This window comes from Halichoerus grypus, chromosome 5 (assembly GCF_964656455.1).
Source record: "Halichoerus grypus chromosome 5, mHalGry1.hap1.1, whole genome shotgun sequence".
NCBI lineage: Eukaryota > Metazoa > Chordata > Mammalia > Carnivora > Phocidae > Halichoerus > Halichoerus grypus.
The window spans coordinates 86,461,634-86,483,027 of NC_135716.1; the positions used below are offsets into that span (position 1 = coordinate 86,461,634).

At 45.2% G+C, this 21,394-nt stretch overlaps 4 non-coding genes across 4 annotated transcripts; 3 read left to right on the plus strand and 1 right to left on the minus strand.

Annotated features, from left to right (window-relative positions):
- Positions 1 to 3,373: 3,373 nt before the first annotated feature.
- TRNAN-GUU (transfer RNA asparagine (anticodon GUU)) lies at positions 3,374 to 3,447 on the plus strand. The gene has a single exon. It is a non-coding gene; the product is annotated as a tRNA-Asn (tRNA).
- Positions 3,448 to 15,362: 11,915 nt separating this feature from the next.
- Positions 15,363 to 15,435, plus strand: TRNAV-CAC (transfer RNA valine (anticodon CAC)). Its single transcript has one exon. It is a non-coding gene; the product is annotated as a tRNA-Val (tRNA).
- A 4,542-nt stretch (positions 15,436 to 19,977) lies between these two features.
- On the minus strand, positions 19,978 to 20,051 carry TRNAN-GUU (transfer RNA asparagine (anticodon GUU)). Its single transcript has one exon. It is a non-coding gene; the product is annotated as a tRNA-Asn (tRNA).
- Positions 20,052 to 20,608: 557 nt separating this feature from the next.
- Positions 20,609 to 20,680, plus strand: TRNAH-GUG (transfer RNA histidin (anticodon GUG)). Its single transcript has one exon. It is a non-coding gene; the product is annotated as a tRNA-His (tRNA).
- Positions 20,681 to 21,394: the final 714 nt, after the last annotated feature.

The following is a 21,394-nucleotide window of genomic DNA, read 5'->3' on the forward strand; positions in this document are numbered from 1 at the left end:
ATATGCATATTTCAAAATTTATTGAGCTGTGCAAAAAAAGAAAAATACAAAGCTGGCAAACTAAGGGGTGCTTGGGTGGTTCAGTCAGTTAAGTGTGTGACTCTTGATTTTGGCTCAGGTCGTGATCTCAGGGTTGTGAGATTGGACTCCACCCTAGACATGGAATCTGCTTAAGATTCTCTCTCTCCCTTTTCCCCTCCTCGTTCGTCCTCTCTCTTTAAAAAAAAAAAAAAAAAAAAGCTGGCAAACTTATACTATCTAACTTTAAGACTTACTATAAGCTCTTCTAAGCAAAACAGTGGGCAGTAGCATAAGGAAAATGGTATAGGTAAACGGAACTGAGTTGAGAGGCCTGAAATAGACTCACACCTATATGGTCAGTTGGTTCTCAATAAAGACTTAAACCAATTCAATGGGTAAAGGAATATTATTGAAACCAGTGGTGCTGGAAGAAAACTCTATTCCTATCTCACAAAAGTTAATTTTTTATGACTCATGGATCAAAACATTAAAGTTTTTAGAAGAAAACATATGAAAATATCTTTGTGAACTGGGTAGGCAAATATTCCTAGCACAGGGCACTGAAAAAAAATCATTGTAAGAGAAAGGAATAGTAAATTAGACTTTATCAGCATTTTAAAAAATCTACTCAAAAAGACACCATTATGAAAGGAAAAAAGCAAGCCATAGACTGAGGCTAAATATATCTGATAAAGTACCTGTGTCCAGAATATATTGTGAGCTCCTAAGGTTTGTTTTTAAAAATCAAGCAATGCATCTTTTAAAATATGGGTAAAAGACTTGAACAGACACTTTAGAAATAATGATATAATAGTCAATAAACACATAAGAGTGCTCAGTATCATTAGCTGTCAAGAAAATGGAAATTAAAACCACATTGAGATATCATTACACTCAGTAGAATAAATAAAATTAGAAGTCTGAAAACACCAAATCTTCGTAAAGATGTGGAACAATGTTAAAAAATCATTCACGACATTTGTTAAACAGTAAGGCAGGCTTTATTCAGGAGGACTACTACAATAGGGTTTTCTTTTAGACTAGCCTAGGCTCAACTCCAAGTCCAACAAGGGATAGTGGGAATGTATAGCTTGGAACAGGAACAGAGAGAGGTTTAGTGAAGAAAAATTTACTAAGAGGAAACATCAGGGGTAAGAGAGAAGATTCTGGCTAAATCAACCCAAGGGACTCTTGCTGAAGGCCTGCCAAAATGATCAGGTACCACCCCCGTGATGGTGGAGAATGAGGAACCTGACCAGATATCATGGGAAGGGGAATTCTGGTTAAAAGGACTTGGTAGGATTCTTGCTAAAATTGGACAACACAAAGACAAACTCAGAAGTCTGAAAATCAGGGCCTACTTGAGAAGAGAGTTTAGAGGAGTCTGACAGAGTTTGGTCAAGGAGAGAATTTTTATCAACAACCAGAGCACTCATACATTGTTGGCATGACCATAAAATGGTACAACCACTTTGGGAAACATTGTGGCAGTTTCTTATAAAATTAAACATACACCTCTCCCTCATTGATTCCATCAAACCCTCTCTTAGGTGTTTATCCAAGAGAAATTAAAAAAGAATGTGTATATGAAAACACTTACAATAAGAATACTCTTAGCAGATTTATTCACAACAGCTCAAATTGGAAACAACCCAAATATCCATTATCGGGAGAATGGTAAAGAAATTGTGAAATCTCTATGTGATGGAATCCTACTCAGCAATGAAAAGGAATGAAAATCTGATATACTAAATAACATGGATAAAATTCAAAGACATTATGCAGAGAGAAATAAGTAGACATAAGCATACATACTCTGTGATCCCATTTACAGGAATTTCTAGCAAAAGCAAAACTTAAGGTGAAATAAATAAGGATAGTGGTTGTCAAAAGATTCAGAGGATAATGACAATATTCATGATTCTACTGCTTTTAACATGAATGATCTGGTATTTCCTAAATCCAGCACATCTGACAACAGAATGAAGTAGAATGCTCTTAGTCCCATTTTATAGAACAAAGAATGAGATAATTGAAGTATATTTATCCAAAGCCATACAAGGGCAAAACCATTTATTTTAAATTGAAGTATAATTAGTCAGTGTCATATTAGTTTGTGGTATGCAATATAATGATCCAAAATTCTATAAATTCTATACATTACTCAATGCTAATCACAATAGGTGTATTCTTAATCCCATATATCTATTTCATTCATCCCCCGCCAGGGGCTGAATGAACCATCTTTACAACCAAGAGCTTGTCCTCTGGAGCATACATTAGTTCGGTCTTTCTTCTCAGACAGTATATCAGGATTTTTCAGCTGTAGGGATCAGAAGGGAGAGGGAGAGGGCAAGTGAGGGAGGGATGGAAGTAGAAATTCTTTCATCCCCTCCCTGTCTCTTCCTCCCTCCCTACCCCCCTCTCTCCGCTTCTTTCTCCCTCCTGCTTTTTCTACCACACCTGGCTCTGACCCTTCTCCCCCTTTCTGTTATATAACAAAAACAATTCTCACCATTCTGGATCTGGCTTCTGTCCTCCCCCCCACACACACAAGCCTCCTAGGAGGTCTCATTGCCCTTTTCCAACCCCCATTCCCGCCCACTCCCCCCCCCCCCATGTTTCCTTTCCTGCCCTAGGGATCTACCCCGCCTGCCTCAATGAGTGAGTACACAACACTGCTGAGCTGGGCGTGGGGAGCTCAAGCGCCTAGGGTGCTCGGTAGGCCTTTCAGGTTGCCCGCTGCACGGGGGCTGAGCAGTCAATCCAAATAAAGGCTTTATACAAAGAATTTTCTGCTTTGAAAAACTTCATTATTTCCATTCTCAGAGTTCTTTGCGGGACTAGAAGCTAAACAACAATGTATTTAACAAGTCTTAACAGTGCTTCAGACCCTGTTCTCTGGGAGGAGACACCACGATCCCTGCCTTCCTGGAGTCCGGTGTTAGACACGGGAAACCAAACAACACACCGTCCCCCTAGGCCTCTTGGGGAAGGGCAGGCAGACTCTCCTTTGGGTGAAGGCGGAGCAATGGAAAGAGCCACCTCCGGAGCACAACAGGCCTTCAGCTTCCCAAAGACCCCACGGAGCTCAGGTCCGGGGAATTGCGGCCCCGGGGTCTACGCAGGTGCTGGCGATGAGGCAGGTCAGGAGCAAAGTGTGGCAAGGCTGTTCTGCTGCCCTTTGAGTTTCGGAATCACCCAATGCACCAGTTTCAAATGAGACAAACAACATGGTCTATCTCTGTTCTGCAAAGCTATAAAAATTGCGGTTTTCCTGCAGAATGGACAGCAATAAATCCTGGGGTGCAAGTTCCAACTGCCTATGAAATCGGGGGAACTGCAACATCAAGTCTCTGTGGCGCAATCGGTTAGCGCGTTCGGCTGTTAACTGAAAGGTTGGTGGTTCGAGCCCACCCAGGGACGTGTGCCTGGCTTTTAACTCAATTCCGCCTGTTTCCTGCTGTTTATCACCTGCAGATTTCCTCACATAAAATCTATGTTACTGGATTCTAGGTCCTGCCATCTCACATCAGCTAACTCTTAAAATAAGATCCACCCACCCCACCTCCCCAACTTCATTCTCTTAGAATATCTGCTGGCCTATCAGCTTTATACCCCTAAACAGGAACTCAGACAGAAATAAGAACCCATGTTCTGGTGGGGTAAAGTTTTTTATTCTGCTCTTAAAGATTGGATGAATAAGTTAAACTTTTGTGACTGAATTTTTTTAAAAGTCTAAATTTGTTTGCATTCATTGTTCAAAATTGCTTACTTTAGGAAGATTGTTCTTAAGGGTGCTTACTTTAAAAAAAAATTAAGGCTATTATTGTTTAGAGCAGTCTTAGATTCACAGCAAAATGAGGGGAAGGTACAGAGATTTCCCATACATACTTCCTGCCCTCCACCCCCACATGAATTGCCTCCCTCATTGTCAACATCCCCCACTGGAGTGCTGCATTTGTTACAACTGATGAACCTACATTAGCACATCATAATCACCTGAAGGCTATAGTTTACCTTGCGGTTCACTCTTGGTGTTCTACATTCTGTGGGTTTGGACAAATGTATCATGAAAGTATCCACCATTAGAGTATCACACAAAGTATTTTCACTACCCTGAAAAACCTCTGTGCCCCCTTTCTGGCAACCACTGATCCTTTTACTGTTTCCACAGTTTTGCCTTTTCCAGAATGTCATATAGTTGGAATCATACAATGTAGCCTTTTCAAATCAGCTTCTTTCACGTGGTAATACACATTTAAGATTCTTTGATGTCTTTTCAAGGATTGGCAGCTCATTTCTTTTAAGTGTTGAGTATTACTTCCTTGTCTGTATGTATCACAGTTCATTTATCCCTTCACCTACTAAAGGACATCTTGGTTGCTTCTAAGTTTTGGCAATTGTGAGTAAAGCTGCTATAGGCATGGGTGGGCAGGTTTTTGTGTGGGTGAAACTTTCAACTCCTGTGGCTAATAGCAGGGAGCCTGATTGCTGGCTCCTATATTAAGAAAATATTTTTAGTTTTGTAAGAAAGTGCCAAACTGTCTTCCAAAGTGCCTGTACCATTTTGCATTCCCACCAGCAATAAATGAGAGTTCCTGTTGCTCCACATCTTCGCCAACATTTGGTGTTGATGTGCCTCAGTTTTTTCATCTGTAGCATGAGGCCAACAGGGGTAACCTGTACCCAGGAAGTGCCTGGATTTGGTAATTGCTCTATCAATAATGTCCTGATCAGTGGAATCCTCATCATAATTATCCTTTGCATTTTTTTGACAGAGGCATTTCTACTGTTGTATGTGTGCTATTTATTTAACCTCTTTCATATTGCTTTTGCAATTAAGTCGGTTATATGGTTTTATGATTCTGAATAGGCTGCAACCATCATTCTTGTACACATACCTTTGGCCACCTGTGCAGGTATTTTTATAGTGTACAGAACTGGAAGTGCAACTACTATATTATAGCATTCCTAGGATTCTAATTTTAGGAAATCCTGCAAATTTGCCTTCCAAGGAAGCAGTACCTAAAAATTATATTCCAATTTATTTCCCAGCCTGTCCATGTCCCTTTCTTCGTTTCTTTGCCAAGACAACAATCTCTCTGAACCTCTCTCTATGATATTCTGATAAGAGAAATGATGCCCTCCCGACTTAACTAAAGGGCAGGTACAACACAGGGACATCGTGAACGTTACACAGAAACATTCTGTTGCATATGTTGGACAGCTAACCTTTCAGGATGCAGTCATTGAATACAGAGTCCTCCAATCACTGTCATTGTTTTCTGTAGTCAGCTAAGTTTAGGGCAGACTGCTCAGAGTGATGGCTTTGCTTCCTGCCAAGTAGCTTATCCAAGGGGAGAAAAGTCTCTCTGGCTCCAGATGGCTTTTCCTCTTTTTAAAAATAAATTTAGGGGTGCCTGGCTGGCTCAGTTGGAAGAGCATGCGACTGTTGATCACAGGGTCTTAGGGGCACCTCGCTGGCTCAGTTGAAAGAGCCTTTGACTCTTGATCTCCGGATCGTGAGTTTGAGCCCCCTGTTGGCTGTAGAGATTGCTTAACTAAATAAAACTTTAAAAAATAAATGTTTGTTTTGCTTTTATTTGATGAAAACAATCTCTAATGCCTATTCTCCTTGGTATGCAATGGTGAGCTGGCATGCAGATAACTGTCTCTATAGTATTCCTTGACAGTTTTTGGCTTTTTGCTATGTCCATAAAAATTAGCCTATCTGAGACATATCATGGGAGCCAATAGAATCCTGCCCTTGACCGGCTCTTCCTGCACACCTGGACCATTAAGTGCTATTGGCTCAGTTCTTCTGTTGAATCTCATGAGCAGAAAGTGAACAAAGATCTTTGCCTTTTCTATACTAAGTGGGGTGATTGGAAAACTCTTCTCTCTCTCTCTCTCTCTCTCATTGTGCATCATTATTTTCTCCTATCAGCGGCCATCAGTGTGTGATTGTGGTTTAATTTTATGAAGTAAATTCCTGGGGCTAATCTCTGATGAGTGGTAGTTGACAGGGATCTCTAGTCCCTGGTAGGTCATAGATGACAACTAATCTAGCCTGTGAGACTTTTTGATTGCCTGTTGTCCTGAGGATTCTGGTCGGTATTTTCTGGTATTTACTTGGGGAATGCTATTGTTTGCTGGGTTCACATATATATTTCTGTATATTGTGGGTATGTGGGTGGTGCTGTGGATATTCTTACAGGTTCTCTTGACTCGCTGCAAAAATTTAACAGAGTAATTTGTTGTTTTCAGTGTTCTGACATTTCAAAATCTTATGCCTTGGTGTTGTGCACTGCACGGCTTCTCAGACCTTCTCAAACTTCATTCCTTGTCACACGTTGTTGTTGTTGTTGTTGTTGTTGTTTGCATGGTGCTTGCTTTTTATCACAGCAACCACCCAAATCCAGCTTTGTGAAGAAATGATATCATTGAGAAGAATTTAGCATAATCTAATGTTCATGAATTTTACTGTATGTAAATTACATCTCTATAAACCTGACTTAAAAAATTTTTAAAAACACTGACAATCCCAAATGCTGACAGGATGAGGAGCACTGGAATCTCTTAATTCTGGAAAGAGTAAAAATAAATCCTAAAACTGTTGGAAAAAAAAAATTGGCAGTGTCAACTAAGGGTCATGCATTCATGGTTGTATACTGTGGCCCAGAAATTCGACTTTTAGCTACATACCTTAGTCCTGTGCTGTGCAATATGAAAGTTCAAGCCACATTCAGCTACTGAACACCTGAAACGTTGTTAGTATCACATGTTGCAATGACAATAGTTTTGATATAGTAGGTCTAGTACAATATTAAAATACATTTCATCTTTTTCATTTTACTTTTTTAAAATGTATCTACTATGGAGTGCCTGGGTGGCTCAGTGGTTTCAGTGGCTGCCTTCAGCTCAGGTCATGATCCCAGGGTCCTGGGATCGAGCCCCACGTCAGAGCCTGCTTCTCCTTCTCCCCACTTGTGCTCTCTAGCTCTCCTTCTCCCAAATAAATAAATAAAATCATTTAAAAAATGTATCTACTAGAAAAATTAGAATTATATGTGACTGGCATTATATTTCCATTAAAACGGGCTGTCCTAGAGAAATGTATATGTCCACTAAAAGACATATAAAAGAATGTTCATGTAAATCCATAATATCCTAAACTGGAACCAACTCAAATGTGCAAGAGCAGAATAAATATATTGAGACATAATTCATACAAGGAATATGGAAACAAGAACTACATGGAAAACATGGATAAATTTCAGACATGGTGTTGAGTGAAAGAAGTCAGACCAATGCCTCTCTCCCCGCCCCCAAAAAACAGTATATGCTTTCTGATTCAATGTTTGTGAAAGCAAAGGCCAAGAAAAATTAACATATATTGACAGAAGTGGGGGGCAGTGTGGTGTGGGGGTTTGGGATGGAGATGACTCTGTGAGCTCTTGGGTGGGAAAAGTCATGAGGAAGATTTCTGTGGTCTGTTAAAGTTCTGTACTTTACTTGGTACTACCTCAGTGCTTGTTCGGGTTGGCTTACATTGGTAACGGTTTTTTAGTGGTACACGTTTTGTACTTTATATTTAGTAGGCCTTGGTTTGAAAACGTTTAAAGCCACTTGGCTATGCTAAAGTGAAGTTGATACTTCTTCTGGTTTGGCGGAGGCAAGTGGGCAAAGTAAGTTGAAACTATTTGTTGTGATATTTTTTGCTCTCCTCGGATTTTTGGCTTTCCTCTGCTATCTGCTGTCTAATTACTTCTGTATTGCTCACAGCCATTACCTTAAGCTGACATCCAACTGTTAAAGGTGTGTCAAGCAGAGAACAAAATTGGCTCTTTTCAGAATAATTATGACTCAACAGGGGTGGTGGTGAAGTTGAGAAATCCTGATGGAGAAAGTAGTTCAGTTAGGCTTCATTAAGAGATGCCAAGGGAAGGACCCTGGCAGGTATTACAGAAAGTTGGGTGGGCGGGGCAGGGAGTCACCACATTCACCCCACAACTATACTTTCAAGAACTTCTGGGAGCATTCACAAATAGCCAAAAATATTGACCTGATGAGTTAGGCAGCTTCACCAGAATGAACTGTCTAGACTAGCTGTTTGCAGGCTTTCAGCTCATCCGTTTACCAAGGAAAGGAAAACAAAACCAAAATATTCTCAAGCCTTCTGTGGGTTTTTTCTTTCTCCTCTTGTTTCTGTCTCTTTTCTAAATCCTGTTTTTCTCTTTGTTTAGTGACAACATTCTTATAACTGTTTGCATTTCTATAAGTCGACTTGAGTGAGATAACTCATTCAAAGTCTCTTTACTACTGATATTGAAATAAAATTTTCATATTAACCTCTGTATACACATCATAGCTAGCTTTGAAATATGTTCAGGGGTGGAGAAGCTTCTATGGAAAATGTAGCCCTTGGAACATCCGAAGACAGGTCCTTTCTAGTCTTAAATAAAGCCAATTCCCAGTTATCTTATGGTCAACATACCCGTTGTCATTTTCTGTGTCACTCTCCATTCTGGTCCTTTGTGTCCCACCCTCAGCTTCTGGTGGATCTGGGAGACCTGTTGTGTTTTCGCTTTGTCTAGGATGCTCTTTCACTCTCTGGGACAGACTTGGGGAATGAAAGGTATTGGTAACCAGAGTCAAAGCCCCTAAGGTGCCAGAGCTTTGCTGGGCTTGGCCTTCTGGCTCCCATGGAAGGTCAAACCTCGCCATCACCATTTAAGTCCTACCTCAGAACTTTGTCTTTACTCTTTAATGACCAGTAAAGCCATTGCTTCTGTGACTTCCATTCTTGTTCCGCAGTCTTGTCTGTGCTATAGAGAAATTAGCTTTGCAAAATTCAGTAAAAACGCTGCTCTTGGGAATCAAACGCAGTGTCCTGGGGATGGGACAAAAATTCTACCAGAGACCCACAATGGCTGACATGACTCTTTTACTCCTGCATCACCTAATCCACACAGAGATTGCATGGCTCTGTGTGACCTCCTGCAACCAGAGTCTGGAGTCATGCTCTTGTCCCAGGAACTTTCAAAAACAAGGAAACTTCTGCAGTGTACGACGTTGGTTGTACAACAGTGCTTCAGCAACATCAGTCAAACCTGTGGGGAACGGCGTGAAGCCACCACCTGGGTAGAGCCCCATGACCATCCAAGGGACCGAGACCCCACCTGTGAGAGAGCAGGACTGGCTGAGGCTCCCATTTGTTCCTTTGCTTGGGGAAAGTGTGTGGATCTGATGAGGAAGCAGAGGCAGCAGGGGAGATGGCCCCTGGAGTTGAACTGACATTCAGCTGTATCTAGGCAGCTGAAGAAAGCCATTCAGAATTGTTGTTGGGGCTGCCTGGGTGGCACAGTGGGTTAAGCATCAGACTCTTGGTTTAGGCTCAGGTCATAATCTCAGGGTCGTGAACTGTTGGGCTCTGCACTCAGCACAGAGTGGGCTTAAGACTCTCCTTCCCTCTCCCTCGCCCCCCACCCCACACTTGCTCCTGTGTGTGCACTCTCTCTCTCTCTCTCTCAAATAAATCTTTAAAAAAAAAAAAAGAATTGTTATTAAAAGTGAGGTGTCATTAATCTGTTTACTGCTACAGAGAAATAAAGCAGATGATTTTATGGTATGATGGTTATTCTCTAACCTGTGCTGCCCTATACTGTAGCCACTGGCCACATGTAGCTATTTAAACTTAATTATGAAGTAAAAAAAAACAAATTTGAAAATTCAGTTTCTCAGCACTAGCCACATTTCAAGCACTCAATTGCTGTAGGAGTCCAGTGGCCTCCGCATTTGAAACTGCACATCTGGCTCATTCATCTGGCACGTCAGTTACACATAAGATTTGTTTATTTCAAGGTCCTGACTTTTCCTTTAGCATTAGATTCATTTTAGTGCATCTAGGACATCCCTAGGACCAGCAGCTCCTGTGTCTGTATGATCTCTCCGCTTTCCCTGAGCTATAATGGAGAGGAGGACTTTCCTGTTTTCTCTGGGCTGGTAGAGAGGAACCATTCCATGCCCTGGCTACTGCAGGGCAGTGGTAAACCAGGCATGACCAGGGTCTTGCATTGATCAGTCCAGCCCCAGCGTTGCTCTAGGTTACTCTAAAGGCTGCCCCTGCCCACACCTCAAGGGAATGCTTGTGGAGGCTCCTGGGCTCGCTTATTACTTCTGTTACGAACTATAACAACACGATTTTTTCCTTTTATGTGATATTAGACTTACATCCTGTTTGTGGCAGTTCCTACTGGTATTTCAGTTGTGATGCTGATATACAGTTAACTTTAAAAATAAATTGACTATGTAAAAGATGTAAATCAAAGTATGGAAAATATTAGCTAATCGATGATAAAGGTACGTGGATGTGGCCAAATATGGAAGTGCTGTGTTCACTAATGAACTTTGAAAAGCATGATTCTGTCTCATTTTTGTGGGCTAGCCTCCCTTTCCCTTGTCACTCCAGGAGCACTCCCTTTTGCCCTAAGTCGGGTAGGCAAGAATGCTCAGCGGTCTCTCTGCACTTTGAACACAAAAGGCACAGTCAACCTTTTTTTTTTTTTTTTTTGCGAACCTCTCTAGGGAACTTCCTTGTTCAGACCATTAAGAAGAATCAAAATTTCATAAACACTTCTGATGATGTGATTACATCATCCCTGGGACCTCGGAGTGTGTTTCTGGGGAAGACTAAATCGTTCTGTGTGCTCTTTCTTCTTTATTTCATCAATTAGTCCTCAGTGTTTTGTAGGCTTTACTTTGAATCTTCTCTTTTTTTTCCCCCCAGATCAGGGAGGTTAAGCAAGAAGGAGGGGAGGCACATTTCGGTAAAGTCTTCTCAGTGAGCACTGGCATGATGGCCAGGCACAGGGGCTCTGGAGGGAGACGGCCTGGCTCTGAGTGCTGGCTCTCACTATCACCAGGCTCGGGCCCAGGGAAAGTCAGCTCAGCCTTTCAGTGCCCTAGTGTTCTCGTCTGCAACAAGGGTGGTCATGACCTACACACTCTCAGGGTTGTTACGTGCACTAGATACGCTGCACACGGTACAGCACCGAGGAACTGTGTGCCGGTCACACAGTGAAGCTCTGAGAAGTAGTATGATCATTAAGACTTTGGTTTCCACTTCTAACTGTACCACTGCTGACCTTCGACATTCCTCAGAATAAAGGAGTGTTAAATGGTTTGGTTGGCCTCTTCTCCGCCATATTAGTGACCAGCACCTGGAAAACTGGTTACTTGGTAATTTTGATAGTGATTTAACTGAGTGGAGATAGCGCAGCAGGGAACTGGTTCCAGCTTCATCAAATCCTTGCACCTTGGACAGGCATGATGATTGTTCTGCTCATGGTAGACAGTCTATTGCACATGCTTCTAGCAAGAGCTTTTACTATCATCCAGTCAGACTTATCCCTAGTATTCTAAGAAAACTTCAAGTATGCACCAGTGATCCCTTTAAGGAAAAAAAGGAGTAAATATAATTTATCTGGAAGTTATAGATTTCATCTTTCAGTGATGGTGGGGTATTTGTAGCAAACCAGCATTCACCCTGAAAAGAAAGAAAGTCTGAACGGAAGGAATTCTGTCTGAAGTCTTTGGAGAGCTATCAGTTCAGTTCCAGAGAAGAGAAGACGGAAGAGAAACTCAATGGAATAAAACTAATTTTCTAGCTTTTCCCCCTCAGGGCATTTGCCAGTTCTTGGCAGGAACAAGAGATTGAGAAACTGGAGAGAGGGCGGCTACTAAGAGCCAGAGAAAACAGCCACACATTAAGGAATTTCATAGATCTGGACAGAGAAAGAGGAGAAGGAGGTAGGACGTGTGGAGCTGTCCAAGGATTCAGACTTGAGGAGCCAAGATCCTGGAGTGGGTTGAATGAGCTGGATGCTTGGGACAGAACTTCCCCCTCGATACATTTGCAAATTAAGCTATGTGCACGTAGGAGGCTATGAAGGCAAGCAGAGTGTAGCTGAAAGAGAGTGGAATTTGCAGCACTACCATGGGGCTAAGGAGATACAGACTGAAGTTCAGGGTTCATCGAAGAGGAGGGGCCTGAGGAAACATGCCAAGGTCTCAGGTGGGAGCCCTAGCCGTCTACAGCACAGCAGCCTGAGCAAACTAGCTGTAGACTGAGTCTTCCCATGAGTGCAAACAAGCTGCAAATCAGCGTAGTGAAGGATTGGAGGTGATCCGTTCCTCTGCTGCCTGCTGGGGGAGAGGGTGAATAATCTTCAGAGAAAGACGACATCGTCCAAACAGGCTATCATTCTTCACACAACAGGGTCATCATTCAATCACAATATTCTAGGATTGTAAGGGAAGAGAAGCAAGAGGGGGAAAAAAGCAAACCATGGAAATTGACTCATGGGTGATGGAGATACTGAGTTATCAGATAGGAACTTAAAGTGGTAGGTCTTAGGGCCACCTGGCCGGCTCAGATGGTAGAGCATGTGACTCTTGATCTTGGGCTTGTGAGTTCAAGCCCCACATTGGGTGGAGAGGTTACTTAAAATATTTAAAAGTTACTTCCAATTTTTTAAAAAGATAAAGTGGTATGATTCGGCTGTCCAGAAAGTAGATGACAAGATAAAAATTTTCATCAGAGAAATAGAATCAATTTTAAAAATCAGATGAAAATAATAGAAATAAAAGATGTAATAGCTGACATTTTTTAAAAAAGTCATAGCAGTTTGGAAGAGAGATTATTAACCTGGAAATATAGAAGTAGAAAAAAACTCTCCAGACTTAAGCATAGAGAGCTAAAAGCAAGAGAAATTGAGAAAAAAAGAGTGTTACAAAGATATGGGCCTTGTCCTGAAGGCCTAACACGTGTATAATTAAAGTCTCAGAGGTTGGAGGAGCCAGAAAGTGGGGCAGAAACTATATTGAAAGATAATACGGACAATTACGGAAAAATCGTGATGACCTATCCAACCACATGTGCAAGAAGATCAATGAACTTCAAGCCAGATAAGGACAAGAAAATCACACCCCCAAACTTCTGAACACCAAAGACAAAGGAAAACAATCATAGCAGCACCCGGATTGGGGGAAGGGGGCGAATTCCCATTACATCTTCCAAAGATTGGGAGCTGAATTCTCAGCAAAAACAATGAAAAAGAAGACCTCAGGGAAGGGCTAGAGCAAGATCATTTCCAGCCTATTGGTGCTGCTAACCCCTGGCTGAGTATCTTTCAAGAGGAAGTGAAGACCTTACCACATAAGCAGCTGACACTAACTAAAGGAAATGCAAAAGGTAACTCTTCAGGCAAATGCTAACCGGCCACAAGGGAAATGTGGAAAATGAAGGTAGGAATGAAGAGCAATGGGTGGATAGGTTAAACATGTGACTAAGTCAAATAAATCTCACTATACAAACAATAATAATAATAATGTTTATGAATTCAAAATGTATGTTGAAAGAAAATTAATGTGAAACACTCAAAAATGAGGTGAGTAAATGGAAATGAGGTGTTCCAGAGTTCTAGCATTGTCTAGGAAATGTAAGAGGTTCTAATGTATCAGTCTTTTGCATAGATTTTAGAGAATACATGAAAGTAACTTATTTGTGTCCATATGAAACAAATATTGAACTAAATATTTAGTGTAGTATTTATTGAATTAATATTAACTAGAACTAAAATGAGTCAACCTTTTGGGAATTCTCAGGTTTTAAAAAATAATTAACTTTCTTTATCGATGCTGTATATATCTATCTGTTATGTCCATCTGGTCTAATCTGTCATTCAAAGACACTGTTAATTAACTTCATGTTTGATGTTAAGGTTGTAAAAATAGAAAGTAGACAGTGAAATGTGATAAAGGTCTAAACCCTTGTGACTATCAGACAGACCCATGTATTTCCATCAACCCAGGAAGTTTCTTGGCAAAATATTTCAAAGAGGGAACCACTCTTCTCCGCGGATCCTTCCTGGGAATGGGATCACACAGGAGTATCAGATAGGTACGTTTAAATGCATATGTTTTAGGTGTTCAAAAATGTCTTTATGGTGGTCATCTTTTGCTGAACACACTTTTGGAGGGGGTTGTCCGCGTTATTGCCTTATCCATAGTTTAGATGTTTTTACTACGCAGTACTAATCCATTCTAAAAGTATACAAGGGTTTGGGTATAGACATGTGTTGATGGACATGGGGGTTTTATCCAGCTTTGCCTAGTATAAATGACATCGCACCAACGTTTGTGTAGAAGCCTCTTTGGGATGTAGGCATTCATTGTTCTCAGGAAGTAAATAGCAATATTACTAGGAACAGGGTAGGTATATTTTTTACATTTTCGAGAAACTGCCAAATATCAGGAAAGTAGTTGTGCTTTAATTACACTGCAATCAGTATCACACAGTAACCTCATACTCATTCGAATGGGGGAGGGAGAGGGAAAGCAACTTTAAAAATCTATTTTTCTAGGCTTTTCGTCTTCACTTTGTTCCAAATATTAAAGCCTCTGTGAATGTGGCTGGGGTCACACCAAGTGTCCCCACCAGCCTATTCAGCCACACAGAGGCTCCAAGGCAGCCCACCCAGGAATCACTGATAAACGCCAGGTAGGGATAGACCTTCCCTCCCCAGTCATGGCTCTGTCACTCTTGGGGTCTGTGCTACTAAGAACGGTTTCTTGCGCTTCCTTTTCATCCCGCCGTTCCATGGCCTGGATTTCACTGGACACTGTTCGATGGTCATGGCCACAGGCCTCTTGTCAGTGGCTTGAAAGCAGCCCAGGCAGGAACCGGAGGGACCGCTTTTGCCCGGAGGATACCAAAGAGACGCCCCTCTACCGAGAGGACGGCGCAGAAGCGCAGAGCCCAAGGGCCCGCGAAGGAAGAGCGCGCGGGTGAGGCGCCGCGGGGCAGGCGGGAGGCCGGGGAGGGCGCGTCCTCCGGTTCCTGGGAGGATTCCCGGCGCCGAGCCGCGGCCACGAGCCGAGAGCACCGACCGCGCCCGCGGTGAAAGGGGCCGCCGACAGCTCAGGAGGGCGGGTGACCCCACGGCCGGGCGGCGGGGGCGCCTGGGGGCTCAGACGCCCCTGACCGGCCCCCTCCGGGAGCTGGGGAGTCGGCGGGGCGCCTTCTGCACCGGGGCCGTCGTTCCGGATCTGGAAACCCTGCGCTCGGTGCGGATCCCGGAGCCAGACTGCCGAGGGCCCCCGGGTCTTCGCCTCCTGCGGGGAGACGCGGAAGCCTAAGGCGGCGCCGCGCGGGGGCTGCGGTCCCTTTCCCTGAGGCGTCGCGGGGGCTCCCGGCGGCCTTTCGCACTTGGAAAGAAGTTGGTGGCACGAGCGAAGGTGTTCAGGGTTCCGGCCCGAGACCCGCCACCCGTCCCGTTTCCGTAGTGTAGTGGTTATCACGTTCGCCTCACACGCGAAAGGTCCCCGGTTCGAAACCGGGCGGAAACAGCTCCCTTTTGCCCCCAGTTCTATTCTATTGTTGGTGAAAACACAAAGGAGGAGCCTTGGAGCCAAGGCGGCCTCGGCGGGCGCAGCCCCATTTTCCATTCAGAAAACCAAACACAAAGCAAGACTGCGCTTCCCTTGCTTCCTGAAAGCCTGCTCGGCACTTCACAGCCTGGCCTCGCTCGTCCGCGGCGAGTCTCAGCGGAGAGCAGCGCACAGCCAGTTCGTCAGGCCCACGAGGGCTCCCGGCACCAGGCCCACTGCAGGTTTCCTCTACCTCCAGAAAGCCCCTGAGCTGCTCCCCTGGCGCCTCAATCCGCTGTCCGGGCGGACGGGCCCCGTGGCTCTGAACACCAACCCAGTCTCCCCGGCGGGGCACACGTGGCTTTCCCGACCCCAGCACGCCGGCGCAACGGGTGCATTTGCCCCACAGAGCAAAGGAAAACCAACTGCGCCTGGGACTCGTAGAGGAAGAGTTTCGGGCTCCTCCTAATGAGCCCGCAGGTGCCAGCAACAGGAGAGCCCCTGAGCTAGCTGGCGGGTCCCGAAGTAGAGGGACCCCACCCGCTGCGAGCCAAGTCCGCCCCGCACTCACCAGGAAACCGAGGCTCGGACAGAGAGCGTGGCCTTGGCTCTGCCGCACACAGGGCTAAAGCTCGACTAGAATGTAGCACAGGCCAGTTACCTTGGGGTCAGACCTCAGAGCCCAAAGCGCCTCTGAGGCTGGGAGAGGTGATGAGCAGCGGGGCAAGGGCTGGGAGCCTTGGGCCGCTGGGAATCGCCCCCACTTTTGCTCCGTCCCTCTGGGAAATCTAACCTTTACTTTCAGGGTTTTCACCTGCAAGGGCCAAAGCAGGGATCCTGTGTGGACTCCTGGTGATCTGTGTGATCCGATTTGGATTTTCAGCGCTGTGGCTCAGGTTCCATTCCCAATCAGGGAGACCTTTTGGCATTGTCACCTTACTTAGGATTTTCCTTTTCATCCCGGTAAGTGTGGTGTACAGCAACGGGCATGCGCAGAAGTGTCTCTACGCTGAGTCCCTAAATACCAGAGGTCCAGACTCAGGGTCCTTGTGATCTCCTGGCTGGGAGAGGAGAGCTGGGATGAGCAGCCAGGGCAGCGGCTCACCTCCATTCACCTCACAAACCTAAAGTCTCACTTCAAGGGTTTTCATCTAAAGAGAACCTGGGACTTGACTTTATCACTCCTTTAAAACAAACAAACAAACAAACAAACACTTTGAAACATACAAAACAAGTTGCAGGAGTGGTAACGTCCTGTATCCCTCAGCTAAGTGCACCAGTTAGCATTTGCCCACATTTACTTTCTCTCTCTCCATATATATGTTTGAAAGTACCCTGCAGACATCTCAAGGTAACTGGCTGGGCCACTGTTGCTCCTTTCCTTGGGCGATGTCCGTCAAAACCAGCCTCTGCAGGACCTTTCCTCCAAGGCCAGGGGAGGACATTGTCCTCTGGAGGAGGTCCCTCTTGTCCCTTCAGGAACCAGACACCTGTTGCCTTCAGGCTGTTAGAGAAGCTTCAGGCAGGCCGAGTGTTACTTGCCTCTCCCAGATGGTGCAGGCCAGGTGTGCCCTGTGCTTGTAGGAACTCGTTGAGGTTGTCATGCCCCCAGCACCACCTGCCCTCTGGACTCCTTCTGGTGGCTTTGGTAGGCAGTGGGTCCAGGGTCAGCCTGAGCTCTAGAACCCCCCACCCCAGGAGAGACCCTTCAGGGAGGTGCAGCTGCCCCCTTAGCTCCTGCCCTCCCGACTCTCTGTGCCCTGCAGGGATCTTAGAGGGTCCTGGCCCAGCAAAAAGTGAAGAATCCTTTCCTATGGTGGGAGGATGAGGGCAGCAGGTGGAAAATTCTTCAAAGGGAAGGGGGAAGTTTTCAAGAGCTTTTCAGAGTTGTCTGTGTTGATGCTGTCAGGTAGGTGGCTGTCCTGTGATGATGGTGCTTAGTCTTACCTTGTCCTGGCCTTGAGCTGGTCCTGGCTCCAGTCTGAGTCCAAGCCGACACAGGCAATTTGAAGTTTGTATTCAGTTGTGCCTCTCCCCGAAGTGAGGAAGTGCCTGACCTTCTATTTCCAGGACCCCAGTGGGGGTCCAAGGATGCTATTGATGCCATTGATGGGGTTTTCTCCCTTCCTTCTTTTCTTTTTTCCTTTTTCCTTCCTCCCTTCCTTCCTCCCTCCCACTCTCCCTCCCTCCCTCCCTCCCTCCCTCCCTCCCTCCCTCCCTCCCTCCCTTCCTTCCTCCCTCCCTCCTTCCCTTCCTGCCTTCCTTCCCTTCTTTCTTTATCTCTCTCCTTTTTTTCTTTCTTACTTTCTTTTCATGTTATTTTTAAGTAATCACTACACCCAAGGTGTGTCAGCTGGAACTCACAATCCAGAGATCAAGAGATGCATGCTCTACCAACTGAGGCAGCCAGGCACCCATCCCACTTCCTTTCTTGCTGAATCTGTAACTCAGGGAAAAGAACAAAAACAAAAAACAAAAACAGTTTAGCTGAGATCGGTTAGTGGTGTCGGTGCCAGGTACAAGAAAAAAAAATCAAGTGGAGTCTTGAGTATTTTTAAAACACTTTAAAGGATTTAAATAATTTATATATAATGGCATAGAACATGTTTATATCATGTCGTATTTCTAAAGAGGACTCCTTGTGTGCATCAGACTGGTTTAATAACTTTGATCTAAAAACTGCTTTATGTTGTCTTCTAGATTTTCGAATACTGTAGAAAATATTGGTAGGTAGTATTCCAGTTTATACAAGTCTTGGGTTCATTTTCTCTTCAAAATCCCAGTGACCCTTAGCTGCCTAAATCTCCTATACTGGTTTTACTGGTCCAACAAACACAGTTTAATCCAATACTATTTAAGAGTTTATACAACATGAAATTATGTGTTTCAGTAAGATAAATACATCATATGATATTTTTAATGGAGATTAAGTCTTACAATTCTGGAAATCATAGTGACTCAATTATTCTTACAATCCTGGGGGGTAAACCTTTTTAGGTATCATATATGATCCCAGCATGCATTTCTCCATTATGTGTCAGGGGCATTTGCAATTTTAAGATCTATTGTGATCTTTAAGTTCTCCCAATGATACTAAATTCAGTTAATTAATGTACCTATCATCTCAGCCTAGAGCATTTCTAATTAGGAGAGAAATCATAAAACACCTTTAATATAGTGCTGCTGCCCATTTTTAGGCATTAGCTAGAGTGGCTGCTGGAACAGGTTAAGAGGAGTGAACCTTTAGGAGATATCGGTGAGTGTAAAAAACACATGCGATATCTGCTCCAGCAAGGAAAGGGCTATCAGTGAATGATAGGGCAACTTTAAAAGATATGAGCGATTGGGGAAAAAAAAAAAAAAAAGGAATGATTGGAGTCCCTGAAAAGACTGGGGGGAAAGAAGCAATTTTTGAGGAAACAACGACAGAAGAATTTCCAATCATAATAAAAATTATAAACCCACCAATCCAAGGAGCCAAATGAACACAACGAATGAGCACAAGACACATGAAGAAAACCGTATCTAGTCACATCCTAATTATATTGCTCAAATCCATGGAAAAAGAAAACAAAATCTGCAAAGCGGCCAGAGGAAAAAGGCATGGTACCTACAGTTTTCTGGTGGGAAGGAGTGTGAGAAGGCACTGGAGCAACCTCAAAGTCAAGGAGGATGTCCCCTCCAAAAGAGGCTTTTTTCAAAAATGAAGGTGAGTGACATTGACAGACATCGAAATGTTGAAAGACTACATCACCAGCAGACCCACACTACAAGAAACGTTAAAGGAGTCCTCCAGGAAGAAGGACAACCATACCAGATGGGAATCTGCGTGTAGCCAAAGGGATGAAGGACAACAGAGTGGTAACCGCATGGGAAGACAGATGAGATTTTTTTCTTATTATTTCAGTCTCTTTAAAAACACGAGGCAGATGAAACCAAAGTAGTAAGGATGGGTTTGGGGGTTTCTAACACGCAAAGTAAAGTAAAACGCACGAGAGCTACAGCATAAAGGCGGGCAGGGGAGAAACGTGAAGAGGTAGGAGATCCCTTGGAGGGAGGCTGGTAAGTTGCACGTGTATGCGGCTATGAAGCCTAAAGCAGTGGCTGAAATAACAAAAGAAAGAGTTATAGCTAATAAGCCAACAAGGGACAGAAGCGGATCATATAAAAACCATGGGACCACTGTGTTAGAGCAATTGCTCTTCCAGGACTCTATCCTGTAGAAATACTAGTCAAGTACGAGAACGATGACGACAGCAGTATTTGTAACCATAAAACTCTAGAATCAACCGAATGTAAAGAGTATAAGGAAAGGGTTAAATAAGTACTGGCACAAACGCACGGTGGCAGAAACTGCACTGTTAAAAGGCATTCGAGGACTTCCGGATTCCCGGCGACCTGCTTTCCTCCAGAGCTCTCCCCCTCCAGAAGCCCTGGTGGCCTTCTGATCTTGGCTTCGGTCCTCCTGTTGTGCACGTGCCAAACGACACTCTGTCTTGTCCCTTCTAAAAGGAACCACCTCGTCCCTGGGTGGGCTCGAACCACCAACCTTTCGGTTAACAGCCGAACGCGCTAACCGATTGCGCCACAGAGACCTTCGGGGAGCCCCCGCCCACACCCCAGTAGAGAGCAAGCACGCGCTCAACGCCAGGGGGAGCCACCCGCCTCCTGTCTGAGGCGACTGGGGCCCGAGGGGAGCTGAAGGCCGGTGGCTTCCCGGGACCGTTCTTCGCGTTTGGTCCGCCGGCACCCGCCCTTCGGCGCCGCTGGCGCTCCGCTCGCTCCACTCGGCCGCCGTCCGTGTGGGGGAAGCTGGAGAGCGGGGGAGGTGCGGGCGGTCAAAAGGGGGCAAACGCCAAGAGGCGGCAAGGGAAAGCGGGGGAGGCGTGGACGGGACAAGGAGACTTCCCAGGACGGCCGTGCAGAGGCGCCGGCCGGACTGGGGGACCGGAGAATGGTTTTTGTGGTGGTTTTGTCCTTACCGCGTAGGAGAGTTGAGAGGAAGGGAAGGAAAATCCGAAGAGCCGGCGGGGAAGAGAGCACAGCGCCCGTACCTGCGGTTTGTCCGAAAAGAAAACAGCGCAGTAACTGGAACGACATTGCGTCAAGAGTCCTGGAGCGACGACCAGGCTTGCCGCCGGGAGGGTGGCGCGCCGTGATCGTATAGTGGTTAGTACTCTGCGTTGTGGCCGCAGCAACCTCGGTTCGAATCCGAGTCACGGCAGTGCTCCCGGGCGCTCGCCGCCCCTCCCCTTTTGCTTCGGGTTTAAGCCCGCCGCGGCTGCGCCCCTTACCTGGGGGCCAGAGAGCCCTGCTTCCCGCTGGCCGCTGGGCGCCGGGAGGTCGTCTTCGTTCCCCCGAAAGAAAGGAAAACTCCACTCGGCCTTAACCCGGGGACCTCCTCCGCTCTGACTCTGAGCGCAAGTCAACTGAACGAAATGGCTTCTCTTCAGCGCGGCTCCCAACCAGGACAAGTCCTTGAGTCCCCAACTGTCCCGCGAGGAGCCTCGTGGGCCGGCGTTGCTGGGAAACGGCGTCTCTGTGTTCCTCAAAAAAACCTTAAGGATCTTCAAAGACCATCGGATAAGTGACAGCCCCTCCATAGACCCGCTGAGCGCCTCGAACCTTGGCTCCTGGGAATCTCTGCTTCGGGGGACTTTTTCAGTCCTTGGCTGTTGTCCTCCTTGTCGTCATCACAGCACCCTCTCTAGTACTCGCGGCATACCCTCAGGGATTGGAAAAGGCCTGTCGGCAGCCACTTCCCGCCAGATGGTAGTCATCGGGATGCCACTGAGAGTTGTGCTCCTTCCACACCTTTGCCAAGACTGGGTGTTTCCTATCCTTATCATTTGAGTCGTGCTGCTGGGAGTAGTGCTCTCTCCATGTGATTTTAACATCCATTTCTCTGGCGGCTAAAAATATCGAGCTCTCTTTTAGG